This window comes from Pseudophryne corroboree, chromosome 5, assembly GCF_028390025.1.
Source record: "Pseudophryne corroboree isolate aPseCor3 chromosome 5, aPseCor3.hap2, whole genome shotgun sequence".
Taxonomy (NCBI): domain Eukaryota; kingdom Metazoa; phylum Chordata; class Amphibia; order Anura; family Myobatrachidae; genus Pseudophryne; species Pseudophryne corroboree.
This window is the reverse complement of record NC_086448.1, coordinates 318,636,771-318,657,229: the sequence shown is the minus strand read 5'-3', so window position 1 is coordinate 318,657,229 and position 20,459 is coordinate 318,636,771. Positions and strand designations below refer to the sequence as shown.

Genomic DNA, 20,459 nt, shown 5'->3' with positions numbered 1-20,459 from the left:
GTAGCCAGTCCAAATGGCAAAGCCTGGAACTGATAGTGGAGGTTGAGTATAGGCCGGAAAGACCCATTGGGTGTTTGAACTAGAAACAAGGTTGAGTTGTAACCTCTGCCTCTGTGACACAGAGGTACTGGCACTACCACTCCTGTATTCAGGAGGTAACTCACAACTTTTTGCAGAGCTTGCGCCTTTAACGGATCCAAAGGGATAACTGTGGTGCAAAACTGGTGAGGGGGGACGACTCTTAAAGGAGACTGCAAACCCGTGAGAGTCAACTTCCCGCATCGATGCATCTGAAGTGGTCTTTAACCAGACCTGGGTGAACTGCAGAAGTCAGCCTCCCACTCTGGGGTTCCCAGGGGAAGGCTCGCCCCGCCATGCAGCAGGCCATTTTCACACTAATTTTAAGTAGATACTAATAAAAGTTAAATTTTAAATCAACATAGGTGGATGTGATAACCATGTCTAATCCTCCTCTCGTGCACAGATAATACAGCCCTTTCCTTCTTTTCCTCTTGCGTACACCATAGCTGTAGTTGGTAGCACCCCCGGAATAAATGGTAATTACCAATCACTTAAAAGGGGTTTGTTATGGAACTTATGTTCTAAATCTTCATTTGATAAAATAAGTGAGTGTGCAGATACAATACTGTTTTGGATATGGGATACTCAAGCTGTATTAACCCTACCCCCTAATCCACCATTTCAGAAGTCTAGCCCTAACTGTCTCCTCCTGAAGCCTAACCCTAACAATCTTCTCCCCCAGCTTAATCCTAACATCCCTTCCCACAGACTAAGTGTAACTGTCCCCTCCTGAAAACTAAGCCTAACCCCCCACCCCCTTTGCAAAATAACTCTAATCCTTCCCCTAGTGTCTAACCCTATCTCCAGTACTTACCATTAGGATACAATGAGAAACTGACAATCGGGATGCCACTATCAACATTCTTGCTGACGGGATTCTAAATGCCGGGATCCTGACACATTGAGTATTCATTTGAGCTTTGTAAAATATTAAAAAGCTTCTAATGAACTTGTGGGCTTTTACCAAGACGAAACGCATTAAGCCAACACTCTGATGGGACTTTCTACCTACTGGACCCGGTGAATTTTTAAAGGCTTATCTTTTGAACCTAGTAAAGGACAGGTTCAAGTGCGCTCAGATGTTCATGAATATTAGCAAACCAGGTGCATATATTACGACACATGTTTTTATACAACATTGGCCCTCATTCCGAGTTGTTCGCTCGTTGCCGAATTTCGCTATATTGCGATTAGTCGCTTACTGCGCATGCGCAATGTTCACAGAGCGCATGCGCTTAGTTATTTTACTCAAAAGTTAGGTATTTTACTCACGGCATTACGAGGATTTTTCTTCGTTCTGGTGATCGGAGTGTGATTGACAGGAAGTGGGTGTTTCTGGGCGAAAACTGGCCGTTTTATGGGTGTGTGTGAAAAAACGCAGCCGTTTCTGGGAAAAACATGGGAGTGGCTGGAGAAACGGGGGAGTGCCTGGGCGAACGCTGGGTGTGTTTGTGACGTCAAACCAGGAACGAAACTGACTGAACTGATCGCAGTGGCAGAGTAAGTGTCGAGCTACTCAGAAACTGCTAAGAAATTTCTATTCGCAATTTTGCGAATCTTTCGTTCGCAATTCTGCTATGCTAAGATACACTCCCAGAGGGCGGCGGCTTAGCGTGTGCAATGCTGCTAAAAGCAGCTAGCGAGCGAACAACTCGGAATGAGGGCCATTGTGTGGCCAATTTACTTCCAACACAGCATAACATCCGTAGTTTCCAAATAAGTACCTTTTGAACAAATTTACACAAATTTTACCAAGCTGTTTTATTGTTGTTTTGCTGAGATGAGAAGATAAAAGAATGGATCGCCTATATATGTACATATTCTTATACATACTAAAAATAGCATTAAATGCCTCTCATAGAGTCATCAGTGAGATCATATGCAACGTTTCTTTATGCTACTTGATCACACAATGCAAACTTTTACGTAGTTCTGTTAATAAAATTGATTTTGGAATTTAAAAGAAAATGTCACCTTGCAAAACAAAAAATAGCCCTATACCTCTTCTATAAAGCAACACAAAGAGGCATCTAGGGTTAAAAGTGGTTTTAAAATTCCTTCTTTAATTGCTATGTTGTCATATCCCACATTACTATATAATAAACTATTGTATGTATAAATTGTAAAATTAAGTTTACAGTTTTTTTTTTGTTTTTTTTTTATCATAACAGCTTATATTTCTTTCTTGTTTTTCTATAGGATTACATTTCCTTTTGAGAGATTAGCATGTTTAATTTATACATCAGAAAGTAGAATGTGATGTAAGTGTTTCTTTTTACGAATAAAGTTATGCATCCCCAGAGAGCATTTATGTGCTCCATTATTTAGTATGGGATTGTATATTTTTTGCAGTATAGGCTTAAGGCTTTTAATTTGCTTACACATGGGTAGCACAGCCTGCACTGTGTGCATCACAAGATCAATGCAAATCTGTTTATTTGAAACTGGTTCAATTTTAAAAGAATTCCATTAACTAGCAATAAAAGAGCCACCGTAACGTGATTACTATCGAGTTCTTAGTGAGCAGGGAAAGAATGAGTTTGGTTTTTCAATGATACTTACTATAGCTATTTGTGGATATATTTAAAAGAGAATGCAGGCTGGATTTGAAGGGCGCACTGTTTGTAGCTTTTTAGTTTCTTAAATGAGCATTCTCGTCTGACATCTGAAGGTCAATACAGCTTATCAAGGAAGCTGGGTGCCACTTATTGTGTTTTGTTTTATTATGTGCATATGTTAACCACATGTCCTTAATCTTCCTTCAGAAAAAGTAATCAACAGAATGGGAAATACTAATGCGGCTATATAATGCAGCTTTCTCCTGTATATATTTTAAATCTGTATGAAGAATATAAAATGTACAGGCTAACTTCAAAGGGCTAGAGTTAAGTTCCCTCTTTTAGATATTAACTACTTTCGGGGGAACTCAGTTGTTTTGGGTGCCGCCCCAATTAATGGGTGCCACTAGAGCAATTCAATTGTTGCTCTGACCGGGCGCAAATGCCGTGGGCATCTATGTTTCTGCTCGCAGTCTCCTGAGGTAGCGAGCCGAAATGTGCGAAAAGTCTGTGGTTTTGGACATAAGTTTACACACATTGGAGTCTACGAAACCAAGGAAAGTACAAATAAATCCTGCCTGTCTGACAAAACTTACGTTCAAATAAACACCGTGGGGTTTATTTACTAAGATTCGTATATTTCAGAATCATGTTCAAGTTCAATCGCGACTGACATCGACAGTGTAAACTTGCAACTTTTTGAATTGATTACGACTCATTTACTAAGCGTTCGTATTCGTATTTTTTCAATCTTCCGATGTCGATGTCATTCGTGCTTTTCTGCTGTTGATTGCGGCCGCGTTTGCTATTTCGCGGCCGCGTTGGGGGTTTTTTTTTACGACTGCGTCACAAGTCTGTTACGGCAGTGATTTGGAATTTGCTGCCGCGTTTTGACTTCTAAGTTTCGTTTACGTCACGCGGCCGTGATTGGTTGTATTCGTAAAGGAGGAGTGTCTGTGCATGTTACTATAAAAACGCCCCAAACACTCCGCACCTCGTGGGTTTAGCTAGTGGAGAGGAGAGAGGAAGGTGTATTTGGAGTTGGTGAGTTTGGTGGAGTTTTTGGTGGATTTGGAGAGGAGTTTGGTGATTGTTGAGTGCTGTACTGTGTGTGTTAGGAGTCTTGTGAACTTTGTAGTATTGTTTTTTCCCAGTTTGTAAGCTTTTTTGTCCTTGTTTTATTATTTCAGTCTTTTGTCATTGTTTGTGAGTGAGTGAGCGTGTGTTGGCTGTGTGGTGTGTAGTAGGAGTAGTGGAGGAGTGTGTTTTGTGTTTTCATTTTTCAGTGTTTTATGTTGTTTGTCATGTCCGACTCAGAGGTCAGTGTGGTGGCGGAGGTTAGTGAGGTGGAGGCTGGTAGTGAGGTGGAGGCTGGTAGTGAGGTGGAGGCTGGTAGTGAGGTGGAGGCTGGTAGTGAGGTGGAGGGGGGTAGTGAGAGGGAGGAGGTTAGTGAGGAGGAGGAGGAGGGGGTGCCTGTTGCTGGATTTTCCAGTGATAGTGATGGTGTTGTGGCTCCGCAGCCACGCACCACTACCAAGACTGGCAGGAATATAAAGTTCAGCTATGCTGAAAACATGGCGTTGGTACGTGAGCTGATGAAGCACCATCGCCAATTGTTTGGTCAGGATGCTGCCAGGGTGTCCTCCCGCAGGAAGTCTGCCCTGTGGGGGCAAGTTATACTTGCTGTAAATAGTGAGGGTGTGGTGAGGCGGACAGAGGACACGTGCCGCAAGCGATTTTACGATATTAAGCGGCGTGTCAAGGCCAAGATGGCCAAAGAGTCCAAATCTGCACGTAGAACCGGAGGTGGGCCACCTTTACGTGTAAGCTATCGGGACTGGGAGGAGCCTGTGCGGGCATTGATTCCTGGCGAGGTGGTGTCTGCTACTCATGTCCGGGATTCGGACCGACCCACGCAGGATGGTAAGTTTGTTTTGTATTATTGTTCTTAAAATGTGTGTTCAATTTCTTTAATGTAATTTTTAAAGTTTTAAGGATGTTTTTTTTGGCAAAAAACAGATTGCATGCCTATGCTCCCTTAAGGTGTGTTTGTTTTTTGAATGTGTTTTTTTGCTCCTTGTTTTTTTTTTTATAACAAAAACATGTGCAGTTTTTTTAAATGTTTTTTTTTTTTTTTTTGGTGCAATTTTTTGCGATAATGCTTGAACATGTGTGTTTGTTTTAAAACCTCAAAATGTATTTGTTTTAAGTAAAAACTTAAAAGCGGGGCAATTTTTAAAACATTAAATTATTTTAAAATTGCCAAGTACTGAATCTCTGCAATATCTGAGTCCAAAATCTTTTAGGTATAAACTTTATTGTGTGCCACATCAAGTACATTTTGATATTCAACTAAAAATCATGAATATAGAAGCTCTTAAGCTTATTTTTTTTTTGGAAACCAAACCAAATAGATGCTTACAGTACATTAATGGTTTTCACTGGTTCATTTGACAAAAAACATGGTAATAATGTTGGGGTCACTTTTTCCACAGTCACACAGACCAGCCGCCCAGACAGGCCTCAGACCAGTCAGGATGATGGTGGTATTGCAGGTAAGTCTTCACTGTAGTCACATATTCTGAAAACACATAGAAGTACAAAATAATAATGCTAAATTTTGCACCTAGGTTCTGCTTCTGGAAGCCGACCTCCTGTAAGGCGCCCATCACAGGGCTTGGTACACTTACCCAGGAGGCCAACTAAGACACGGCGTCTTGGCTCTGATTCTGCACCTCCATCATCCCCACCCAGGCGAAGACTATCGGCAGTGTCACCCCAGCCACCACTGGCACTATTGGCGAGTTCGCAGAGTGATGAGCCCAGATCACCTCAGTTATCTGGTGAGTAAAAACATAAATTAAACACATAAGCAATAATATACACAGTACACTTAAGATGTTGTTAGTTGGTTTGGAGTTTACATGTTTTCCTCAACAAGCAATGTGATGTAACGTCTTCAATTGCTCAAGGTGCTTTATTAAAAATAGATAAGGTCTTAGTGGATGGTCTAGACAACCTATTTGTATGAAAAGAACAGATTTGAGTATACATTAAGCACACACACGTTCACATTTTTCAAAAATATGAAGACAAATAAATTTTGGGCCCAAAAAAAAAACCTATTACAGTGTTCACACATCGCCCCTGTCCAGTATGTAGATGGCTTACTTGCTCAGCTCCTCTGGACTATACAGGTAAGTAGTCTATATCGTGGTGAGGGGAGGGAATCTAACAGTGTAATGTTGTGGAGGGAAGTTAGTTAGGTGAGGAATATGCTAATTTGCCAATGTTTGCGCCTGTGTTGTTTTTTTTATCAAAAAATGTTAACAATTTTTTAAGTTGCAAAAAACAAGAGCTACTAATGCAAAAATGTAGTTTTAGGAATGTAATAATGTGTTGCATTAGCCTTGACAAATTCTAAAAATTACAACATTGCATGTTGCCTACCCCATACAGAGCACAACTTGATGTCCGCCGAGGACCAGCAGGGACCAGAACAACAGCCATCCTTCACACTGCAATTAACAGCTGTGGATCCAAGCATGCCAATCCAGTTGCAGGATATACCCCAACCATCCAGCAGTCCACAACTGCCACAAGCTCCGCCCCCAAGCCAAATTCCGGACGATTTTTGGGCAAGTTGGACAAGCCAACAGGCCCAAAGCAATGCCACCCTGACCCAACATACACAACACCTTGCCAGTCTGCCCCATCATCTACCGCGTATTAGTCGCAACTCGGGCAGACTAATAGTACAAGTAGGGAGAATGGCTACCTCTATGGAGCAAATTAGGGCAGAAAACAGCCAAATGAATGCTAATTTATCCCGCATTATAGATGAACAACAGCGACATCAGCAGGCACTAGTTCAGATAATTCAACACAATCAAGTGGTGAATGAGGCCTTATCCAGGATTGTAGCCAGCCACACTGCTACAAACACTCAGCTGATTGCCAGTTTAAATAATCTGAGCAGCAATATTGCTATGATGGGTGCTCAGCAAGTTACCTCCAGCTCGGGAACCACGACCCCTGTTCAAACGCCAGTAACCTCCCCTGTCCGGCGTTCATCAAGAGCACGTGCCAGTGAGCCAGCACCCAGCACACACAAAAGAAAAAAATAACATAAAACTTTTTGTGCAAATAAATAAAAGAATTTGTTAAAAAAACACATTCCTGTGTCCGTCTCCAAAATTTAAGAAGCTGGTCTGTATGTATGTAGTTATGTTTTTCAAGGGTAATGACTGTAAATGTTTTGTTAGCATCAACTAAGCACAATGGACACACCACTATAAACAACAAACAGTAAGTAACAGAACACACAATAGAAAGTAGAGCAAAGTGTTTAGTGAAGGATAATTACAGCATAATAAAACTTACCTGTAAAATATCGCAGGATCACTTCTTGACGTACCTGCCTCCCTACAATTGTACTCACACTGTCACCAGATGTATCTAACTCCTCTGCTTGCTGACTGCTTTCTCCCTCACCATGTGCCAGATGTTGACTTAAACACAGATTATGGAGAAAACAGCAGCAGAACACAATTCGAGTCACCTTTGAGGGACTATACAACAAAAGGCCACCAGATTTATCAAGACACCGAAAACGTGACTTCAGCACCCCAAAACATCTTTCTATCACATTCCGCGTAGCCTTATGTGCATGATTATAACTGTGTTCAGCAGGAGAATCAGGTAGGGACAATGGAGTAAGGAGCCAAGAGTAGCAGCCGTAACCCCCATCACCTGAAAAACATATATAGTCAACATTAGGACATATGTTAGATTATTCTCTCACCTCCTCCAAAATCTAGGCTGTGGTTAAAAGACATACACACATAACATTTTCAACATACCCAACAGCCAGCCATCAGGCATTTGTCCCTCCTCAAATTTATCGAAGAGCGATGACTGACTGAGGATGAAGGAGTCATGGCAGGCACCAGGGTAACCTGCAACAACACTCATAATTTTTAAGTTTGCATCACAGACCACCTGGACATTAGTTGATTGATCCATATGCCTATTAGTATATATATACTGGCGGCCCTTAGGTGATCTCAGCTGAACGTGTGTGCAATCTATGGCCCCCAGCACATTGGGCATGCCAGCAAGCTCATAGAAAGCTACCCTGACAGCACTCCACTCCGACTCCTCAGTAGGGAAGCAGATTGAGGCTTTAATGTGTGGCTCCAACACATCCAAAACCTGAGTGGACATTAAATAAGCTAAGGTGAGTGTCATGTTAGGTATTCTCTACAATACTGTGGTGTTTCAACTTACACAAGCAACACTTAGCCATAACCGCATATGTATTTTTAGACTCACCTGCATCAAAGATTTTGAAAAGGTGGGCTGTGAGATCCCAATGACGTCGCCTGCCACAGCCTGGAAGCTCCCAGTAGCCATAAAGTGTAACACAGCCAGGAGTTTGTGTAGGCCTGAGACAGAGCGAGAGCGTGCTGTCTCAGGGTCTATGCCCAGTTTGACAAGGTCATACAGGTGAAAAATGTTGTTTCTATTTAGGCGGAACATCTGTATGACCCTATCATCGGACAATGCATTTAGGTTTAAACGACCTCTAAAAAAACGAGGCTGGCGCAGCCTCCGCGGTACCTGGACAACCTGTTGGCCATGTTCACTTACCTGGTCCTGATTCCTGGAATTCTCATGGAGCAGTCTAACGTATCCCACAGCCAACAAAAATCCATTGCCACACACCACAGCCGCCATTTCAGAGTGAGAGAAGTTCAGAATGTGCCTGAAACACTTTTATAGGGCCAAAAAAACAGGTGTGAGTAATGGATAATTCAGTTCACATGTAAACGCGGTTTTCAAAGGCTGGCGCGTTTTTTTTTAGGAAAAAAATGCGAATCGTAATTTTTCGCGGCCGCGAAACCATTTTCGCGGCAGCAAATACAATTACGAATGGTTAGTAAATGACCGAGATTCACATCTAAACAGGCGTAATTTGACCGATGGTGTATTCATTCGTAATTTTTCACTTGGACAAGAAAAAAAATACGAATGGCCTCATCACTGCCGTGATTACTGTTTAGTAAATGACCGAGATGCCACTTAGAACAAAAAACGCCATCACGGTCAAAATCGGGAGCTTAGTAAATATACCCCCGTGTCTCTACTGTATACTCGTTCCACAAAATTGATCTTCTGAAAGTATGTACATTTACTCTGTCTCTCCCAAACTATGGGGGAGCTGTATCAATCATTATAAAGACTGGAGATGATTCCAATAGCAGCCAATCCAATTCTACCTATTTTGTTTATAGAATGTACCTGACAAATGCTACGTCAAAGCTGATTGGCTGCTATAGGTAATTTAGCAACACTGGCACCAGGAAGTACAGGGGTGCGGTATAGTAGATTTACAGTAATTAGATAGACAGTCATTAGGTCGACCTCATTTGGTTGACATGCATTAGGTCAACAGGGTCCAAAGGTCAACATCGAAAAGGTAGATAGTAGAAAAGGTTGACAGGGTCAAAAGGTCAGCATGGAAAAGACTGACAGGAACAAAAGGTCAACAGTGACCCTGTTGACACGGAAAAGGTAGACATTAGAAAAGATCGTCAGGTACAAAAAGGTCAACATGGAAATGGTCAACAACAAAAAAAGGTTGACACAAGTTTTATTTTTTATTTTTTGGGTGTCATTTGTGAGCACATCTGTGACCACAATCAGTGTAAATGCAAAATTTTAAAAATATGTGAAAAAAAGAACAAAACTGTGTGTTGACCACTGTCATGTCAACCTTTTGAACCTGTCGCCCTTTTGTACCTGTGATCTGTTTGGTCTGCAAAAACACATAGGACTTACCGCTGCCAATGAGAGATGCTGCCGGGTGGAAACGGAAGTGAGGTGCACTCCAGGTAGTGGAGCGCACAGACCTCAGGAGGGGAATGCACCTGGATTGGCTTCCACCGCCAATAGAGACTGACGGTGAGCGGAAGCGGAAGTCAGGCGTGCATTCCACATAGCTGGAAAGCATAAACTATTATGGATATTTTATGTATTTTTTGCCCTAAAATGATCCCTCCAATATTTCATAAACAAAGGGGATACAAAATAATTTTATGAGACATTATAGATTATAGGTATCTGTTTACATATCTCTCAAAGTGCTTTAGGGTAGCCTTCACTGGTCACCCCACTTATTCTGGTACGCACATTTGCCCCATCAATGTTGGTGGAATTGTTTTCAGTGAAATTTTAGTTGTTTTTATGCATCAATAAAACTGTACTTTACTATATATCCCTCCATTCTTGTCTTTTTGAGGTAAAGAAGAGGAATTTTGATTTCTGAGGAAAAGTGTCTAAAGGAATTGACTATTTTCCACAAATTTATTATTTACTTATTGACCCCATATGATCCTACGGGGTGCGCACATCTGCAGTTTGTGACTATATTGGTAGATCTCATGGCATCTCAACACAATCACTAGGTTCAGGTCTTCAGATCATGAACCAGGGACCCTCAGGCAGTGCTCATGGACGCATTGGTAGTCACGTGGAACTTTTGTCTGCCTTACATATTCCCTCCGGTGTCATTCCTGCCCAGGGTTCTTCTGAAGTTCAAGCAAGAAGGAGGAATTCTCATTCTAATTGCTCTAGCATGGCCCAAACATAATTGGTTCTCAGATATCCAGGATTTCTAGGCAGAGTGTCCCTTTCTACTTCCTCAGCGACAAGACCTTGTCCTCAGCGACAAGGTCTTGATTAGAGTTAAGGTAAAATAGACAGATTGTAAATATATAAGATTAGAATTAAGATAAGAAAAATTTATAGATAGAAAGTTAGATAAATACTGGGGGGCAATGAGGGGATAAGGGATAGGCAATGCTAGTGGTAAGGAGGGTTTAAGGGTAAATAGGATTTAGTTTTTTGCAGTTGTTTGCCTTCCCTTTTCTAGCTATTCTTATATATTTACTATCTATCTATCTATCTATCTATCTATCTATCTATCTATCTATCTATCCATCTATCTATCTACCTGTTTTATCTTAACTTGAATCTTATCTATATTTTATATATCTATCTTATTTATCCTCTAAACTTTAATCTTATCTATTTACAAATGATCTTATCTATACATCTTATCTATCTATTTTTTCATTTATTTATCTACCCTTATCATGCTCAGTGTTACAGGAGTGACAGTTGTTTGGCGGGTTAGGGTGCCGCTATTAATACTGTGTGGGGGCTAGTGGTGCCGCAGCTGCTAACAGTACCCTTTCCTTCTCCGTACCCCCAGCACCGCCTGCCCCTAATCCCCTCCTTGCCCCCAGTAATGCCACAGCTGTTATCTACTCTTACTATCTATCTAATCTTAACTTAAATCATATGTATTTACAATCTATGTATCTTATCTTAACTCTAATCTTATCTATTTACAATCTATGTTATCTATCTATCTATCTATTTTACCTTAAATCTAATCTTATCTATTTACAATCTATCTATCTATCTATCTATCTATCTATCTATCTATCTATCTATCTATCTATCTCACCTTAACTCTAATCTTATAAATTTACAATCTGTCTATGTTATCTGAACTCTAAGGGGCCCTACTCACTGGCCGACCCGCCGCCGAGCTGCCCGACGGCGGATACGGCCGACGAGCGACCCGGCGGCGGGGGGGGCAGTGACGGGGGGGAGTGAAGTTTACTTCACTCCCCCCGTCACGCGGCTCCATAGAACTGCAGGCAAATATGGACGAGATCGTCCATATTGGCCTGCATGCACAGCCGACGGGGGACCAGCGATGAACGAGCGCGGGGCTGCGCATCGTTCATCGCTGGAGCCTCCACACTCAAAGATATGAACGAGTTCTCGTTCATTTATGAACGAGATCGTTCATATCTTTCAAAAAATCGGCCAGTATGTAGGGCCTATAACCTTATCTATTTACAATCTATCTTCTCTATCTATCTGCTCTATCTAGCTATCTATCTTTCTGTGTTATCTTAACTCCAATCTTATCTATTTAAAATTTATCTTATCTATACTTTTTATCTATTTGTCTATCTAACCTTGTCATGCCCGATGTTGCAGGGATGAGTAAGTGACTGGTGCTGTGGTGGGAAAGGGTGCTGCTATTAATACTGTGTGGGGGCTAGGGGTGCCGCAGCTGCTAACAGTGTAAGAATGAGTGTGGCTGGCTGGTAATAGGTAGAAACGCGATGGCAAACAACTGCAAAAAACTAGATCCTATTTACCCTTAAACCCTCCTTACCTCTAGCACTGCCTATCCCTAATCCCCTCACTGCCCCCCAGTACTGACAAAGCTGTTATCTACCGTTACGCTCTCTAATTTAACTCCAATCTTATATATTTCTAATCTATCTTATTTTAACTCCAATCTTATCTATTTACAATCTATCTTATCTTAACTGTAATCGTATCAATTTAAAATCTATCTATATTATTTTAACTCTAATCTTATCTATTTACAATCTATCTACCTATCTGTTTTATCTTAACTTGAATCTTATCTATATTCAATATAACTATCTTATTTATCTTATATCAACTCTAATCTTATCTATTTACAATCTATCTTGTCTTAACTAAATCTTATCTATTTTCTATCTATTTTTCTTACCTAAACTCTAATCTTATATATTTACAATCGGTCTATTTTATCTTAACTCTAATCGTATCTATCTATCTATCTATCTATCTATCTATCTATCTATCTATCTATCTATCTATCTATTTGTCTTACCTTAACTCTAATTTTATGTAGTTACAATTTATTTTATCTATACATTTCCCCTCATTGCCCCCCACTACTGACACAGCTGTCTACTGTTACTCTCTCTAATTTAACTCCAATCTTATCTATTTACAATCTATCTTATTTTAACTCCAATCTTATATATTTACAATCTATCTTATCTTAACTCTAATCGTATCAATTTAAAATCTATCTATATTAACTTAACTCTAATCTTAGCTATTTACAATCTATCTATCTATCTATCTATCTATCTATCTATCTATCTATCTATCTATCTATCTATCTATCTATCTATCTCTCTATCTATCTATCTATCTATCTATCTGTCTGTCTATCTATCTATCTATCTATCTATCTGTTTTATCTTAACTTGAATCTTATCTATATTCAATATAACTATCTTACTTATCTTATATCATATCGAATCTTATCTATTAACAAACTATCTTGTCTTGACGCTAATCTTATCTATCTTCTATCTACCTATTTGTCTTACCTTAACTCTAATCTTATCTATATACAATCTTACTTGTCTTAACTCTAATCATATCTATCTATCTATCTATCTATCTATCTATCTATCTATCTATCTATCTATCTATCTATCTATCCTTAACTCTAATCTTATATATTTACTATCTATCTATCTATCTATCTATCTATCTATCTATCTATCTATCTATCTATCACTTGTCATGGTGGATGTTGCAGGGGTGAGTAGGTAACTAGCGCTGTGGTGGGTTAGTGTGCTGCTATTAATACTGTGTGGGGCTAGGGGTGCCACGGCTGCTAACAGTGTTAGAATGAGTGTGGCTGGCTGGTAAAAGGGGGAAATGCACTGGTAAACAATTGCAAAAAACTAGATCCTATCTTCCCTACCATAGCACTGCCTGTCCCTAATCCCCTCATTACCCCCCAGTACTGCCGCAGCTGTTATCTACTGTTACTCTAATTTAACTCCAATCTTATCTATATACAATCTATCTATTTTATCGTAACTCCAATATTATCTATTTACAATCTATCTTATCTTAACTCTAATCATATCTATTTACAATCTATCAATATTATCTTAACTCTAATCATATCTATTTACAACTATCTATCTATCTATCTATCTATCTATCTATCTATCTATCTATCTATAAATCTATCTGTCTTACCTTAACTCTACAACAAAAAGGAGAAAAGAAGACTCTTTTATGGGTGCACTCTTAAATGATCTTAAAGTATTAGATTTAAGATAATTGATAAAATCATTTAATTTTTATTAATATCACAAATAAAATAAAACATATAGTAGTTGGATACACAAGTAAAAAAAGAAGAAACAATGGAACCAATAATGCTGATATTGATGTTAAATAGTGGTTACGAGCTGTCTGGGTTGAATCAAAATTCAAGTATACAATAAATCCACAGATTTGACTCAAATATCTGCCTGAGAGAAAGAAAAATATTTCAATTTATTTTTATTATAGGATACTCTGAGCCTCAGTAATAGTTGTGAATATTGACCGAAATAAGGACAGTAATGATTACCCTGCCACTTGTGTTGAAAGAGAGGTAGAATGAAAATTAGATACAAAAGATGAATCTGCTGTCAATGTTAGACATCGAGCAATATTCTACTAAGCCAAGTATTCCCCAAAAGTCTCCCACTCGAGTACTGACTCAGCCCAACACTGATTAGCTTCCAAGATCGGATGGGTTCGGGTGTTTCCAGTGTGGTATGATAGTAGAAAAAGTAACCAATAATCTTATGCTCTGGAATCACTGATGAGAGTTCACGAATATTCTTAGATAAAATGTGATAGGAATTATTGACAGTACTAAGTCCAAGGGAGAAAGTTTATAGAGGATCTGCTGCCGATGTTAGACAGGGGAAAACCCCTGAATCAATGGTGAGAGTCCAGAAAAATAGTTGAAGTAAGAAGAGATCAGAAAAAGTGGACAAAGATGTTTGAACAGAAAAAAAGCTGCCAATAGTACAGGTCTTTGAGTATAAATAAATATATATGTATAATATGATATATCAGATATAAATATCAAATAGTATTTTAGAGGAAGACTCCAGATATACCAGTAATTCAGATATAATAATGAATGATGCGACTCAAAAGAGACTAAAAATTAGCCACCAATGAGTAAACAAGAAGAGAAAGGCAACACTGTGGCTGGGATAAATATACTAAGTCAAAAATATACTGTTGAAAAATAAATGAACAACAACAGTAACAACACTCCTCTCCCAATGAAAAACTGCGACTACAATAGAGTAACACTGTAGCTTGAACAGATGTAATACACCGAGTATAAAGATACTGTTGAAAAATAATAAATACCAATAATGAATACACCCTTCTAGTAGTAACAAACTACAGCCCCAATAGACCAAATAGGGGTTAATTAATTGTTACAAACAGACAAAAGGTGGCAGAAATTACAAGGAAGTGACCAAGCCCGGCGGACGGGCGAAACGTGTCTTCCGATCTCTGGCTGTCCGGGACCACGGACGTCTCTAACTGCCTGCCTACGTCTCATCTCTCTCCAGCACAGCGGCTTCACAGCACCTTCGAACCGAAGCACACTGCAGCTGTGCGGCATCTGACAATCCTCTGGGATTTTGACACAGTCACGGGTAATATCTGTTTACAGAGTCACCCGCTTATTGCACACGAATCTGTTATATACAAGTGTAATTTCTGCCGCCTTTTGTCTGTTTATAACAAATAATCAACCCCTATTTGGTCTATTAGGGCCGTAGTCTGTTACTACTAGAAGGGTGTATTCATTATTGGTATTTATTATTTTTCAACAGTATCTTTATACTCAGTGTATTACATCTGTTCAAGCTACAGTGTTACTCTATTGTAGCTGCAGTTTTTCATTGGGAGAGGAGTGTTGTTACTGTTGTTGTTGATTTATTTTTCAACAGTATATTTTTTAGTCAGTATACTTCTCATATGTCCTAGACGATGCTGGGGTCATCATAGAACCATGGGATATAGACGGGATCCGCAGGAGACATGGGCACTTTAAGACTTTTATAGGGTGTGAACTGGCTCCTCCCTCTATGCCCCTCCTCCAGACTCCAATTTTAGTATTGTGCCCAGTGAGACTGGACGCACTGCAGGGAGCTCTACTGAGTTTCTCTGAAAAAATACTTTTTGTGAGGTTTTTTTATGTTTAGGGAGGCTGCTGGCAACAGTCTCCCTGCTTCGTGGGACTTAGGGGAGAGGAGTATGACCCACTTCCAGTGAGTTCAAGGGCTCTGCTTCTGGCTACAGGACACCATTAGCTGCTGAGGGTGCTGATCACTGGGTACGCCTAGATGCTCACTCCCGCAGCCTGCCGTCACCCCCTTTCAGAGCCAGAAGTCAGAAGACAGGTGAGTAGAGGAAGAAAAGAAGACTTCAGTGACGGCATTTATCTGAGGTACCGCAGCGCGCCAATCTCCTACATACATGCAGCACTACAGGGTGCAGGGCTTGGCGGGGTGGGGGCGCCCTGGGCAGCTAATAAATCCTCAGTGGCAAGAGGGGATATTAGTGCCGAGGCACTGTCCCAAAACCCCCGCCAGTATAATCATACAAGAAACGGGACGTAAGCGTGCCATTAAGGAGGCGGAGCTTCATCCTCACAGCTCACTCTGCGCCATTTTCTCTCCATCAGGGTGCAAAGACGCTGGTCCTTCCTTCAGACTGACAAGTATCAGGGTGCAAAATGGGGTGGGGGGGCACTGGCTAAATTTGGTGCAATATACTTTATATAAAAAGCGCTAAAGGTCTGGGGCGTTTATTGGGTGCTTCAGAACCGCTGTTTGGGTGCTGGGGTGTGAGCTGGCAAATCCCCTCTGTGTCTCTCTGACAGGCTTTACTGTGGGTCTGTCCCCTATATGCCCGGTGTGTCTGGGAGTGTTTGGTGCATGTGTGTCGACATGTCTGAGGCTGAAGGCTCTTCCCAGGAGGAGGCTGTATTAGGGACACAAACGGCTGTGGGGGTGACCCTGTCGGCCACGCCGATGCCGGATTGGAGAAATGTATTGAACGCCTTGAATGATAATGTGGCTCTTATTAGTAAGAGGCTAGATAAGTCTGAGTCTCAGACCCAGGCATGGATGAAATCTGTAGAAGATATGTTATTGCAAAGTCAGGTCCCCTCAAGGTCACAGAAACGTACGCTGGCCCATTTGGCAGACACTGATACCGACACAGATTCTGATTCCAGTGCCGACTATAGCGATTCCAGATTAGATCCAAAATTGGCAAAAAGCATTCAGTACATGATTGTGGCGGTTAAAGAGGTAATGCATATCACTGAGGACCCGGCTGTCCCTGATAAAAGGGTCTGTATGTATAAGGAAAGGAAACCTGAGGTAATGTTTCCTCCCTCTCATGAACTGAACACGCTATTTGAAAAACTCTGGGAAGCGCCTGACAAAAAGTTTCAGATTCCCAAAAGAATTACGGTAGCTTATCGATTTCCCTCGGCGGACAGGGAAAAGTGGGAGTCACCCCCCACTGTGGACAAGGCCCTGTCACGTTTGTCTAAAAAGGTGTCTCTCCCGTCACCTGACACGGCGGCCCTTAAGGATCCTGTGGATCGTAAACAGGAAACTACGTTAAATTCCATTTATGCGACCACAGGTACACTACTCAGACCTGTCATTGCATCTGCGTGGGTAAGTAGTGCTATCGAAAAGTGTGCAGACAACTTGTCTTCTGAAATAGATACCCTAGATAGGGATAGCGTCCTCTTGACACTGGGTTATATCAAGGAGGATGCAGCATACCTTAAGGAAGCTGCGAGAGATATTGGTCTTTTGGGATCTAAGGCAAATGCCATGGCAGTCTCAGCTAGATGAGCGTTGTGGATACACCAATGGAATGATGATGCTGATTCCAAGAAAAGTATGGAATCTCTACCATATAAAGGTAAGGCCTTATTTGGTGACGGCCATGATGATTTGGTGTCTACTGCTACCGCGGGTAAGTCATCCTTTTTACCTTATGTTCCTCCACAACAAAAGAAAACGCATCACTATCAGATGCAGTCCTTTTGGCCCAATAAATACAGAAAGGGCCGAGGTTCTTCCTTTCTTGCTACTAGAGGAAGGGGAAGAGGTAAACGATAACTAGCCTTGTCAGGCTCCCAGGTGCAGAAGTCCTCCCAGGCTTCTGCCAATTCCACCGCATGACGTTGGGGCTCCTATGCGGGAGGCCGCACCGGTGGGAGCACGTCTCAAACTCTTCAGTCAGTTTTGGGTTCGTTCGGACCTAGACCCATGGGTTTTACAAATAGTATCCCAAGGGTACAAGCTGGAGTTTCAAGATGTTCCTCCTCGCCTTTTTTTCAAATCGGCCTTACCAGCTTCGCTTCAGGACAGGGAGGTAGTCTGCGACGCAATACAAAAGTTGTGTCAAAATCAAGTTATCGTCGGGGTTCCCCAGTCACAACAGGGAGAAGGTTTTTATTCAAGCCTGTTTGTGGTCCCGAAACCGGATGGCTCGGTCAGACCAATCCTAAACCTGAAATCCCTAAATTTCTACCTAAAAAAATTCAAATTCAAGATGGAGTTTCTCCGAGCAGTGATCTGCAGTCTGGAGGAAGGGGATTTTATGGTGTCGGTGGACATAAAAGATGCCTACTTACATGTTCCCATTTATCCTCCGCATCAGGCTTACCTGAGATTTGCAATTCAGGATTGTCATTAAAATTTAAAACGCTGCCGTTTGGTCTGTCCACGGCGCCGAGGATTTTCACCAAAGTGATGGCGGAGATGATGGTTCTCCTTCGCAAGCATGGAGCCACGATTATCCCATACTTGGACGATCTCCTGATAAAGGCAAGATCCAGGGACCAGTAGGTGCAAAATGTTGTACTTTCCCTGACAGTTCTTCAGCAACATGGTTGGCTCCTAAATTTGCCAAAATCACAGTTGATTCCGACGATGCGGTTGTCGTTTTTGGGAATGATATTGGACACAGAACTACAGAGAGTCTTTCTTCCAGTGGACAAGGCTCTGGAACTTCAGAGTCTGATCAAACAAATTCTGAAACCAGCAAGAGTGTCAATCCATTAATGCATTTGGTTGCTGGGAAAGATGGTTGCGGCCTAAGAGGCCATTCAGTTTGGCAGATTCCATGCCAGAGTGTTCCAGTGGGACCTGTTGGACAAGTGGTCCGGGTCACACCTACACATGCACCGGAGGATAATCCTGTCCTCCAAGACCAGGGTATCACTCCTGTGGTGGCTGCACAGCTCTCACCTCCTAGAGGGGCGCAGATTCGGGATACAGGACTGGATCCTGGTGACCACAGATGCAAGCCTCTGAGGCTGGGGGGGCAGTCACAATGGGAGTTAACTTCCAAGGAAGATGGTCAAGTCAGGAAACTTGTCTCCACATAAATGTTCTGGAGTTAAGGGCCATTTACAACAGCCTTCTGCAAGCGGAATATCTTCTTCGAGATCTGCCTGTACTGATCCAGTCGGACAATGTAACAGCAGCAGCGTACATAAACCGTCAGGGCGGATCGAAAGGCAGAGCGGCAATGGCAGAAACCACAAGGATTTTCCGCTGGGCGGAAAGGCATACAAGCGCTCTGTCAGCAATCTTTCTTCCAGGAGTGGACAACTGGGAAGCAGACTTCCTCAGCAGACACGATCTCCATCCAGGAGAGTGGGGCCTCCACCAAGAAGTCTTCGCAGAGGTGACAAGTCGTTGGGGAGTTCCTCAGGTAGACTTCTCGTCTCAACAAGAATCTTCAGAGATATTGTTCCAGGTCAAGGGACCCTCAAGCAATCGCAGTGGATGCGCTGGTGACACCGTGGGTGTTTCAGTCGGTGTATGTAATCCCTCCACTTCCTCTCATTCCAAAGGTTCTAAAGATCATAAGAAGAACAAAGATCCGGGCGATCCTCATTGTCTCAGACTGGCCTCGGAGGGCTTGGTATCAAGATCTACAGGAATTACTCATAGGAGATCCCTGGCCTCTTCCTCTGCGCGAGGACCTGTTACAACAGGGGCCGTGCGTGTATCAGGACTTACCGTGGCTACGTTTGACGGCATGGCGGTTGAGCGCAAAATCCTAGCCCGTAAGGGTATTCCCAGTGAAGTAATTTCCACACTTATTCAGGCCAGGAAAGTGGTAACATCTAAACATTACCACCGTATTTGGAGAAAATATGTTTCTTGGTGTGAATCCAAGGGGGCTCCTACGGAGGAGTTTTGGCTAGGACGTTTTCTCCATTTTCTACAAGCAGGTGTGGATGTGGGCCTAAAATTGGTCTCAATTAAGGTACAGATTTCGGCCTTATCGGTTTTCTTTCAGAAACAGTTGGCCTCCCTTCCAGAAGTTCAGACTTTCGTGAAAGGCTTGTTGTACATCCAACCTCCATTTGTGCCTCCAGTGGCACCATGGGATCTTAATGTGGTGTTGCAGTTCCTTCAATCACATTGGTTTGAACCTTTATGGAAGGTGGAGTTGAAATTCCTCACTTGGAAAGTGGTCATCCTGTTGGCCTTGACATCTGCAAGGCAGGTGTCTGAGTTAGCGGCCTTGTCTCACAAGAGCCCTTATTTGATCTTCCATGAAGACAGAGCTGAATTGAGTACACGTCAACAATTTCTACCGAAAGTGGTTTCCTCTTTCCACATGAACCAACCTATTGTGGTGCCTGTGGCTACTGACGCCTTCGCTGAGTCAAAATCTCTGGATGTGGTCAGAGCTTTGAAGATTTACGTCGCCAGAATGGCTCAGATTAGGAAAACAGAGGCTCGGTTTGTCCTGTATGTTCCCAACAAGGTGGGGTGTCCTGCTTCCAAGCAGACCATTGCACGCTGGATCTGTAACATGATTCAGCACGCTCATTCCACGGCTGGATTGCTGTTACCGGATTCGGTGAAAGCCCATTCTACTAGAAAGGTGGGCTCATCCTAGTCGGCTGCCCGGGGGGTCTCGGCATTGCAACTTTGCCGACCAGCTACTTGGTCGGGGTCAAGCACATTTGCAAAATTCTACAAGTTTGACACCTTGGCCGATGAAGAC

The 20,459-nt window shown here is 42.0% G+C and overlaps 1 pseudogene; it reads right to left on the bottom strand.

The window, feature by feature from the left end:
• Window positions 1–14,033: 14,033 nt before the first annotated feature.
• LOC134930810 (5S ribosomal RNA) lies at window positions 14,034–14,152 on the bottom strand (annotated as a pseudogene).
• Window positions 14,153–20,459: the final 6,307 nt, after the last annotated feature.